Below are 10,337 nucleotides of genomic sequence, written 5' to 3' on the forward strand. Positions count from 1 at the left end.
CGGTTTAATGACCATTTGAGCTTGAGCTGAATGCCTTTGGGTTGAGGCTTACAGCTCAGTGGTATGCACCTTTGGGCATTTTTCAGCAGACCTGAAACTCTGTAACATGTCCTGGTAAACAACTACCCTGAACACTTCTCGCTGGCATTATACTTTGTTAATTTTCTTCATAACCTTCTAATCAAGAATTCTGTGTTCCTGTGTAGCCATTGCAATGGATATTATGATGGCTGCATACCCCCACTCAAGGGGAACAAATAGCAGAATTGTAGGTGAATGGATACAATGGATGGTGTAAGATGCATCAAAATAATAATAATGATAATAATCATACATGATATAATAACAAGGACTCGTTGGGGGTGGTAGAAGGGGAGGGAGGGGATAAAGATGAGCTGATATCAAAGCGTTTAAGAAGAAAGAAAATGTTCTGAATTTGATGGTGGCACCAATTGTAAAACTTTGCTTGTTCTAATTGAATTATGGATTGTTATAATATCTGTAAGAGCTCCCAATAAAATCATAAAAGAAAAAAAAATCAAAGATGTAAAATAGAGAACATGAATTTAGACATCTTAACAGTGACTGAGGAGATATAGGAGATTTGACAGAGGCCTAAAGACCATTATTTAATCTTCCACTCAATTAATTATCTGTTTTGAGATGCAATGTTTTCCCGTAGCTCATTTGAAGACTTTCCCAATAAACAACCATATTTTTTGTGAAGTCAATTATGTAATGCACCTGTTTTCCTACATTATATTTACATATTTTTGTTCCCCTAACCTTGTACACCTGCAATAAAGCATTGATTTCTAGCTTTGCCTCTATCTGCATGGGCATTTTATCTTTCTTTTAATTTTCACAACAGTATTTCACTGTAAATCCTGAGTCACATACTATGATTAATCCTAATCTTCAAAGGTGGAAAGCAAGGTCAGAACATAAACATTTTATAATACTTCCTCCTAGGAAGAACACAGCAGAAAGATGACGGGTGCCAATAATGCATATTTCTGTGTATGTAATGCTTCTTCATATTTTGGAAATTTTCACCATGAACATAAATTTTATTTACAATAAAAATTATTATAAATAATATTTCAAAAAGCTAACAAAAACAATGCATTCACATCAAGTTGATTCCAGTTCTTAGTGATGCTGTATCAAGCTTAGGAGGGTAGGAGAGTACAATAGCCTCATGCTCACCGGGGAGTTGCCTGTTGTTTAGTATTTCAGTACTTACCCAACAGAGCCTTCAGAACCCCCTTAAGAATGGAAACAGATACTTACCTGGCAGGGGAGATACCATGATCACGAAGGTGATTTTCCCAGGGGAGGCTTATCCATTGCACTCCGGATGTGCTGCCCCCTGCGATTTCCCCAAATGTGGGAAACTCGGCTGCATAATTTGTGGTAGTGGGGGACTGCGTTCGCACTCTCCACTGACTAAAAAAGAAAAAAAAGGAAAAAAAAGAAAAAAGAAAAAAGAATGGAAACAGATAGCTGTAATTTTTTTTTAATTCAGCTCTTAGGAAATTATGTTGAATCATGTTTCAATAAGGTAGGGGTAGATGAATTCAGTTTATCAAGGTGAATCCAGTTTAAAAGAGGAAACTAGTCATTTTTACACAGAACTTTCCTAATTTTTTTCCCTAGTCGTCACCTTGTACATTATGTAATTGATGTGGTACCTAAGGACAAAACAAAAATGAGCTAGAAAGGAAGAAATATTTCATTATTTCATTAAATACTTTCCTCTCGTGTATGTTAGTGAACAAAAGACGTAGATTATTTCTCTCAATTAGAGTACCGTGATCTGAGAAGAAAAAATCTAACTATAAAACAGTTATACCTATTCCTCATTTATCAATATGGTTAGTTTTCAAAGATCAAGCTGTTGTGCAAACTAGGTATCCTGTAGGGAAAATAGACTCTACAGAGGCTGCTGGGAGCCCAGGCCTGGAGAACTGTTCTGGCCCTGACATTGCCATGGTCTAGACACCAGTGATCTGCCAAGAGAGCCGGGAGTGGTGGAACAGATCTGGGGGCCACAGGCTGGATTCAAAGCACAGTTGGCAGCCCTGAGGCTCCTGCAACAAGGCAGTGGTAGCGCCTGGGTCCTTGCATTCTGAAGTTCCTCCTTGTGCAGGCCCAGCAGCTTGTTTGAGGGATCTGATAGCAACCCCACAGACGTGAGAAATGCATTGCTAGTTCTGGAATGATTGAAACCCTGGAAACACAGACCCGGGAGCTGCTCACAGGAGGAACTCAGAGCCCTGGACCACCAGAGAGGAGTTGACTTCTATAGCAGCTCCCAGGATGTGAATGAGGTCCAGACCCTTCCCCCTGTAGGATTTGGTCCCTCCAGGACTCTTGATTGGGGGATAGCTTCATCAGTAACCTTCCTGCATGCTGTCCACTTGGGCCCCCCAAGCCAACCATGGGCCTTTCTCAAAAGATCTTCCTTAACATCACCCAGTCACCTCTTGGTCATGAAGAGCTACCTCCCTAAGGATGGGGCAGCCAGACGTTTTCTAGAGTCCTGCCTGTCTTAGCGAGAAAGGAGCCTGAAAGGCACAGGCAATTCTCGCGGCCAGGCCCTGAACTTGGAGAGGAAACCAAGGGCAAAGAGTAAATAAGCTAGATATTAGGTTTCTTTTTTCTGCCATAAAAAATGTGAAATGTCATTTTACAAGATAGTCAATAAGCCCAGAGTAGATGCAATGCTCAGAATGGTGATATAAGTATTATGTATTTGTCATCTGGGTCCACTGATCATTAATATTCCAACACGAAACAGTGTCTGAAGAACAATGTCTGACAACAACCATTGGCTATTTTATTGACTTTTTATTGACTCAAGGTATCCATATTGTTTGGTTACACTCAGTGGTGTAATTTATGAGAAGCTGCCACCAGAAAGACAGTAAATTCAAGTGTCTCTATTATTTCTAGGAAACGTAAAACACCAACAGAATCTTCATACAGACCTGGAGCTTTATTGTGATCTCAGTTTGATGTACACGTTCCTTCTCCTTGGGGACTCTTTGCAATTGCTTAGTTACTAATAATGTTATTTTATGTGAATAAAAATACTAGTAAATTATTAAGGAAATACACCTTTGCAGTTTTCATAGTTTTATTATTCTTCTTGTTATTAGATGCTGTAGCGTCAACTTTGAGAACAGTAGAAGAAAACGTTGCCCAATCCTACACACTCTCTTCATAATTATCCCTATGTTTGAGACCATTTTGCATCTACTGTGCCAATCCATCTCATCGAGGGTCTTCCTCTTTTCTTATTACACTCTAGAAAACATTGGGTCATCATGACCACTGTCTCTGCTCTCAGTATTTTACTCCAGGCCTCTTAAAGTTCTCATCTGTGTCTTGCATAACTGTTGCCAATATGACTTGTTCAAGTAATGGCAGTTCTGCTTTCATGGGTTACTACCTTCTATGCCAGGAGACCAGAAAGATGAGTGGATCCTGCCTACCATTGTTGGTCAAGGATTCAGTCAATGAACTTTTATTAATGACGAAAAATCTGGAACCAAATGTCAAATGCTTATGGAAACCAGGTGTCCTGGATCCTGCTTTAGGGACAAGTGAGGGTTGTCAGTACATTAGACATCTTGTAGCTGGGAACTGCCTGTACCTCACAGTTAAGTGAATTTTTATGATATCAAAATATAGAGTAAGCAGATAAGAGAAAGTATTTATCAATACTTGGAATAAAATCAAAGAATACATAACATGATCATAGATGCCACAATTAGCACTTGATATTTAGAGCCGCATTAGAAAGAGGAGATATGGGGTTTAGCATGAATCATTTGAATGTTTCATAAGTGGAGGCTATTGTATTTCATCATAACTGTTTCTCATAAATTACTAAAATAATAAAATTTTCTTTATATATCCTAATTAGTTCCATCTGCTCATTTAACCATGTCATCAGATTAGTAGAAGGTAAGGGAAATTAAATAGAATCAGTAGTGCAAAATGAAAAACAAAAGAAAAGGCTTGACATTACATTTAAAAATAGCAGCGCTGGTGAAGATAATATAAATATAACTGTGAAGAAAATTTAATCTTGTGATTACAATTAGAACCAGAGGTTTCATCCTCAACTGTAAGTGTATCTTAGGATGAAAACATGTGAATAGTATAAAAAGTGTTTTACAAATGATGTGTAACTATGTAAGATTATAGTTAGTGCTCCCCAACCACTGCCTGGTCAAAACCCAGTTATTTTTTATTTATCAATTTTCTATAACGGATTAAAAAATGTGATTGCATTTTATGGGGTCTTTCTTTAGGGATAAATAAGGATATGGAATTTAAACATAAGAACCCATGGGATTACAATGTCATAGAAATATCCCCCAATTTTTTTCTCAGAAAAAATATAATTTACACATTTTCCCCTTTTCTTTATAATGTTAAATTTTTCTCAGTAAAATTTATATCAGAGATAGCACTGTATAGAAAGGATAAAAAAAATCTGCTTTTACCAAAATATGTATTTTATGCTTGGGAACTACTTAGCATCAAATGAGGGTTTTAATATAACTTGTCAATCATAAATAAAATTAGCCATTCAATGTTGAATGTAATGCTATACAACTAATTATAGTGAACTTTGTAAACAAATTTTGTGTTTAATAACACAGACCTCACACAGACCTCAGTGATTAATAACATGTTTATGTATACTCACTAATGAGAATAATCACATGGCTAGTTTTTGTCATTTAACTTCTGTTTCCAAGTGAAAACTATAGCAAAGGTCTTCTTAGCCATTTCTAAATTAACAGCCATGACCATATCACTTTCCGCACTACTACCTTGGTTTGTTTTCTCCAAAATGTTTAATACTATCTAATAATCTGCACAGTTCATTTTCTCCTCCTCACTAAAATTCAAAATGCTTAAAAATAAGATTTCCGCCTATTGTAAACGCAGCTGTGGGGCTCACCAAGCCAAACAAACCCATGGCAGTGGACTCCATTTGGGCTCATCGTGACCCTACACAACAGAATGGAGCTGCTCCTTAGGGTTCCCAGTCCGTAAACTTTATGGAATCAGACTTCCACCTGTTTCTCCCATGGAGTGGCTGGCATGCTCAAAAAAGGCAGCCAGTGATGCTTGTATGTGTATGTATACAGAAAAATATTTATATCAAGAAATGGCTCACAGAGTTGTGGAGTGAGTGAATCCAATCCAGTCCAAGTTCTTGAGTTGGATGTATGTTGAAGGTTTCTCCTGACTCTTGTAGCTGCAGAGGCTGATGGACAAGAAGCAGGAAGATGAAGGAAGACCACAGGCTGGTTGTTACCAAGCTGAGACCAACCAAATGAACCCAACTTTGACAGTGTGCTGATGGCCCTTGGGATTAGCAGGTGATATAACAAAGGTAGGCAAACCAGAAAACCAGATGCAGGATACAAATTCAGCAGCAGAAATCAGCTACCTTCACACACTATCAACTTATACTAAGAGGTCTAGGCCATACCTTGATTGGAAGCTCAATTGTATCCAGTCTGTGGTTCCAGACTAAGGAGTTCTATTCTCCCCATAACTGACTGATTGCTTCATTAAAAATAATATCATAGAAAATAATATCATGCAGTTGACCACACTATATTAGAACATATAATAAAAGACTCCTGGCCCAACAAAGTTGACATAAAACCAAACTGTCACAATTGGGTAACTAAATCAATTTGGGTTAAGACAATGTGGTGCAAAAGTTTTATACAATGTTACTAATTTTACTAGTAACATTTTAAAGATATATTATTACCATCTATCTTTACTTCTGATATCACCCAGTTACTTCTGGAGGTCTTTGAACCTTTCTGCATTAGCATTGTAATTATGCACTTCAGACTCTGTCTAAACATTTTTGAATGAATAAATCTATTTCCTTATACTTTGATCTTTAAACAAACATTTAAACAAAGAAGTATTAAAGACACAAGAACGCTGTATTTAACTGCTTGTAGACTTCCACTTTGATTTAATTTTCCACAGCTTCATTACAAAAGATTTTAATTAATAAAAAAACATTGACCAATGAACTCCCAGAACTATTATTTCTGTCAATGAAATATATACATATAATTTCACTGTTTTAATTAAAATATAAATTTACTTGAGGGTAAGAATATGCAAATTGGGATTACCAAAATAACTTTAAAGTTTCAGTAGTATTAGTGCTTTAACTAAATTCATGTGTCACGTTTCCATGTCTGCCAGATGATTTCTTTTAATGTTTACTCAAACCACTTGATAGAATGATATCATAAGTTGTATTTACTGTGTAATTATATGCTCTTGTTTAATTGTTGCTCCCACAGATATTAAATGTCAGGCTAAAAGTAGCCAGAAATATACATCTCAATATAAATATAAAATATTAGTTCCTCATTACTCTGTAATAAAAAGAATAGGCAAATGGAGAAATTTATTAAAGTTTGTCTATTCCTCTTTAAAAAGGACATTTTAGGATGATAACCATAAAGAAAATGTATCATTTTTAACTCATTAATTTATTTGCATGCTCTGTAAAAAAAAAGATTTTTCTCCCATTTTACTAAGGTATTTTATTTTGTTGTTTTATTTTATTTTGCAGATGTTAGCAAAACTAAACTTCGTGAAGAAGTGTGCTTTGTACTGTACAAATATCCATTTATATTGCTTGTTCTTTTTTGGTGCCATAAAAATTTTGTTTTAAAATAACCTCATAAATTGAGTAAAATTTAGAATTAGAAGTAGTGTGTCTTTAAATTTTAAACATTTATTTTATATTTCGTGCAATATTTATGGATTGAAATATTTTAACAGTATAAGACTAAATTGAGCATACCCAGTCAAAATAAAAAAAAATACAAAATGAAAATATTTTTAATGTTGGGTCATACCACTGTATCAGCTCTGACCCGTACAGACCCTGTACACAGCCCAGTTCTGTGCCAGCCTCACAATCCTTCCTGTACTTGAGCCCACTGGGGCAGCCATTGTGTCAGTCCATCTTGTTGAGGGGCTGCCTCTCTCTCATTGCCTCTCTATTTTTCCAAGCACGCTAGCCTTCTCCAGAGACTGGTGTCCCCTGGCAACACGCCCAAAGTGTATGGCATCTCACCTTCCTTGTCTCGAAGGAGCACTCTGGCCATCATTCTGCCAATACAGATTTGCTTGTCCTTTTGGCAGTCCTTTGTACTTTCAACGTTTTTCAGCACCACAGTTCAATTGTATCGATTTTTCCTGGTTCGGATGTATTTAATGTCCATCTTTAACATGCATATGAATCAATGAAAAATGCCATGTCTTGGGCCAGGCACACTTTAGCCCTCAAAGTAACATCAATGCTTTTCAAAAGAGGTCTTGTGCTCAGATTTCCCCCAAGCAACATGCCTTTCAATGTCTTGATTGCTGATTCCAGGAGCCTTGATTGTAGATGCAAGCAACTTCAACTTGTCCTCCTTTTAACATAATGTTACCAATTGGTCCATTTGTGAGGATTCGTAATCCATACTGAAGGCTGCAATCCTTCATCTTCATCAGCAATTACCTCAAGGCCTCTTCACTTTCAGCAAGCAAAGGTATGTCACTTGCATATCACAAGTTGTTAAAAAGCATTCCTCCAATCTTGATGTCACGTTCTTCTTTACTGTTGCAAATAAACCAGCTTCTCTGATGATTTGCTCAGCTTACAGATTTAAAAAGTATGGTGCCAGGACCCCAATTCTGCCTTGCAGACCTGGCTAGACCAGATGATGCACAGCGGTACAGATGGGAATTGGAAACACAGGGAATCTAGGACAGATGACCCACTCAGGAACAGGGGTGACAGTGGCGATACCAGGAGGGAAGGGAGGTGTAGAAAGGGAGAATTGATCACAGGGAACTACATATAACCTCCTGTCTGGGGGATGGGCAACAGAGGGGTAGGTGAAGGGAGACTCCGGGCAGTGTAATATAAGATATAATAATAATTTCTAAATTATCAAGGGTGCATGGGGGAGGGGGGCCGAGGAAGGGAGGGGGAGGGGGGGAGGAAAATGAGCTGATTCCGGGAACCCAAGAGGCAAGGGAATTTTGGGAATGATGAGGGCAACAAATGTATAGATGTGCTTTACACAATTGATCTATGTATTGTGATGAATTTTAGGAGCCCAATAAATTGATTAAAAAAAAAAGTATGGTGAGAGGATACAATATTCTTGCACACCTTTCCAGATTTCAAACCATTTAGTATACCCTTGTTCTGTTTTCACAACTGCCTCTTCATCCATATAGTTTACACAGGAGCACAATGAAGTGTTCTGGAATTACCCTTTTGTTTTCAAAGTTATCCATAGTTTATGGTGTTCCATTATGGTTCACACAGTAGAATGGGTTTGAAGAGTCAATAAAACACAAGTAAACATCTTTCTGGTACTCTCTGCTTTCAGTCATGAACCGTCGAACATCAGTACTAATATCCCTCGTTCCAAGCAAATCCTTTTCTGAATACTGCCTGAACCTCTGGCAACTCTCTGTAAATGCACTGCTATGCTTGAGGTTGGATGATTTTCCAAATTTACTTGCATGTGACATCAATGATATTGTTCTATAGTTTGAGCATTCTTTTTAAAAATCATTTTATTAAATAATTTTAAATCATTTCATCTTACAGCTCTTCTAATAATCGATATATCCATGTGTCAATCAATGTACATTTATTGTTTGTACATGTGTTGCCATTTTCTCTCTACTTGAACTCTTGGTATCAGCTCCTCATTTTTTTCCTCCCTCCCCCTCTCTCTCACCCTCATGAACCCCTGTTAAATTATAAATTATTATTATTTTCATATATTATATTATCTGCTGCCTCCCTCCACACATGTTTCTGTTGTTCGTCACCTTGGGTGTGGTGATGGTGGGGTTATATGTCTGTCATTGTGATCGGTTCCCCCTTTCTCCCCCCCACCTTCCCCTACCTTCATGGTATCATTACTTCCATTATTGTTCCTGTGGGGTTTATGTGGTCTGGATTCCATGTGTCGAGAGCTCTTACCTGTACCAGTGTACATGCTCTTGTCTAGCTGGATTTGTAAGGTAGAACTAGGGTCAAGATAGTGGGGTGGGGGGAAGCAGGGCGGCTTTAAAGAATTATAGGAATGTTGTATGTTTAGTTGGTGCTATACTGCATCCTGGCTGGCTTGTCCCTTCCTTGTGACCCTTCTGTGAGGGATATCCAATTGTCTACAGATGGGCTTTGGCTCTCCACTCCATATCATATAATTGTTATGATGGCTTGTTTTGGGTCTTCTGATACCGAGTCATGCAGGCTGGGGTGCTTCTTCCATGTGGGCTTTGTTGCTTCACAGCTAGATGGTATTTTGTTTAATTTCAAGCCTTTATGACCCCCGACAACATATCTTTTGATAGTCAGGAACCATCAGCTTTCTTCACCACATTTGCTTATGCACACATTTTGTCTTCGGTGATCATGTTGGGAAGGAGAGCATCACAGAATGCCAGGTTATTGAAACAAAGGGTTGAGTTGAGGGAATACTTGAGGAGAGCCCCAATGTCTGACTGATACCTTAATACTTAATATATATGTACATAGATCTATGTCCCTATAGTTGTATATAAATATATTTACATATTTACATGATGTATTTATACCTCTATAAATGTCATTTACCTCCTAGTTCTTTCCTCTATCTTTTTTCTTTCCTCTTATCCAACTATCATGTTTGACCTTCAATCAGCTTTCAGTAATTCTTCTTGGCTATATTGCAGTGATCAAGCCTCACCAGGTATTATATGCCCTCTTCGCCATTGATTTTAGATCACTTGTTGTTCCTTTGTCCCTAGGTTTGTTGGCTCCTTCCTTCCTTTCCCCCAACTCCACCTTTCCCATGTCTCCCCAAACCATCTGTCCCGTTGTTTTCTACTCAAGATTGTTTATCTTGCCTATCATATATAGCTAGACATGAAAAAATAAAAACATGGGAAAAAATCTATGAATAGTTCCAAGTCTGTATATGGACCTTTATGAAAGTTTTCTGATCGAGTCTGATGGGTGCTGAGCCCTGTCCCTGATGTCTATTTTTGGAATTCTGTGGGGACTTCATTGCTTTGCTCCCCTTGCTGCTCTGTGACACTCCCTTCATGTTTTTGCCCTCATTCTATTGGGTTATCTTCCTTTGGAATATGTACAAAATATGGATATCTTCTCAACTGTTGGCCAACTAGCTGCATTTCAAATTTCCTGGCATAGACAAATAAGATAATGTAGTGCTTTATGAGATTGTTGAAACTTTTCCATTGGT

The 10,337-nt window shown here is 37.7% G+C and overlaps 1 non-coding gene across 1 annotated transcript; it reads left to right on the plus strand.

Annotated features, from left to right (window-relative positions):
• Positions 1-1,285: 1,285 nt before the first annotated feature.
• Positions 1,286-1,446, plus strand: LOC115868488. The gene has a single exon (XR_004045622.1). It is a non-coding gene; the product is annotated as a U1 spliceosomal RNA (small nuclear RNA).
• The last annotated feature ends 8,891 nt before the right edge of the window (positions 1,447-10,337 follow it).

Source organism: Echinops telfairi, unplaced genomic scaffold (assembly GCF_000313985.2).
Source record: "Echinops telfairi isolate 266 unplaced genomic scaffold, ASM31398v2 ScPeMD7_11;HRSCAF=52, whole genome shotgun sequence".
Classification (NCBI taxonomy): Eukaryota; Metazoa; Chordata; class Mammalia; order Afrosoricida; family Tenrecidae; genus Echinops; species Echinops telfairi.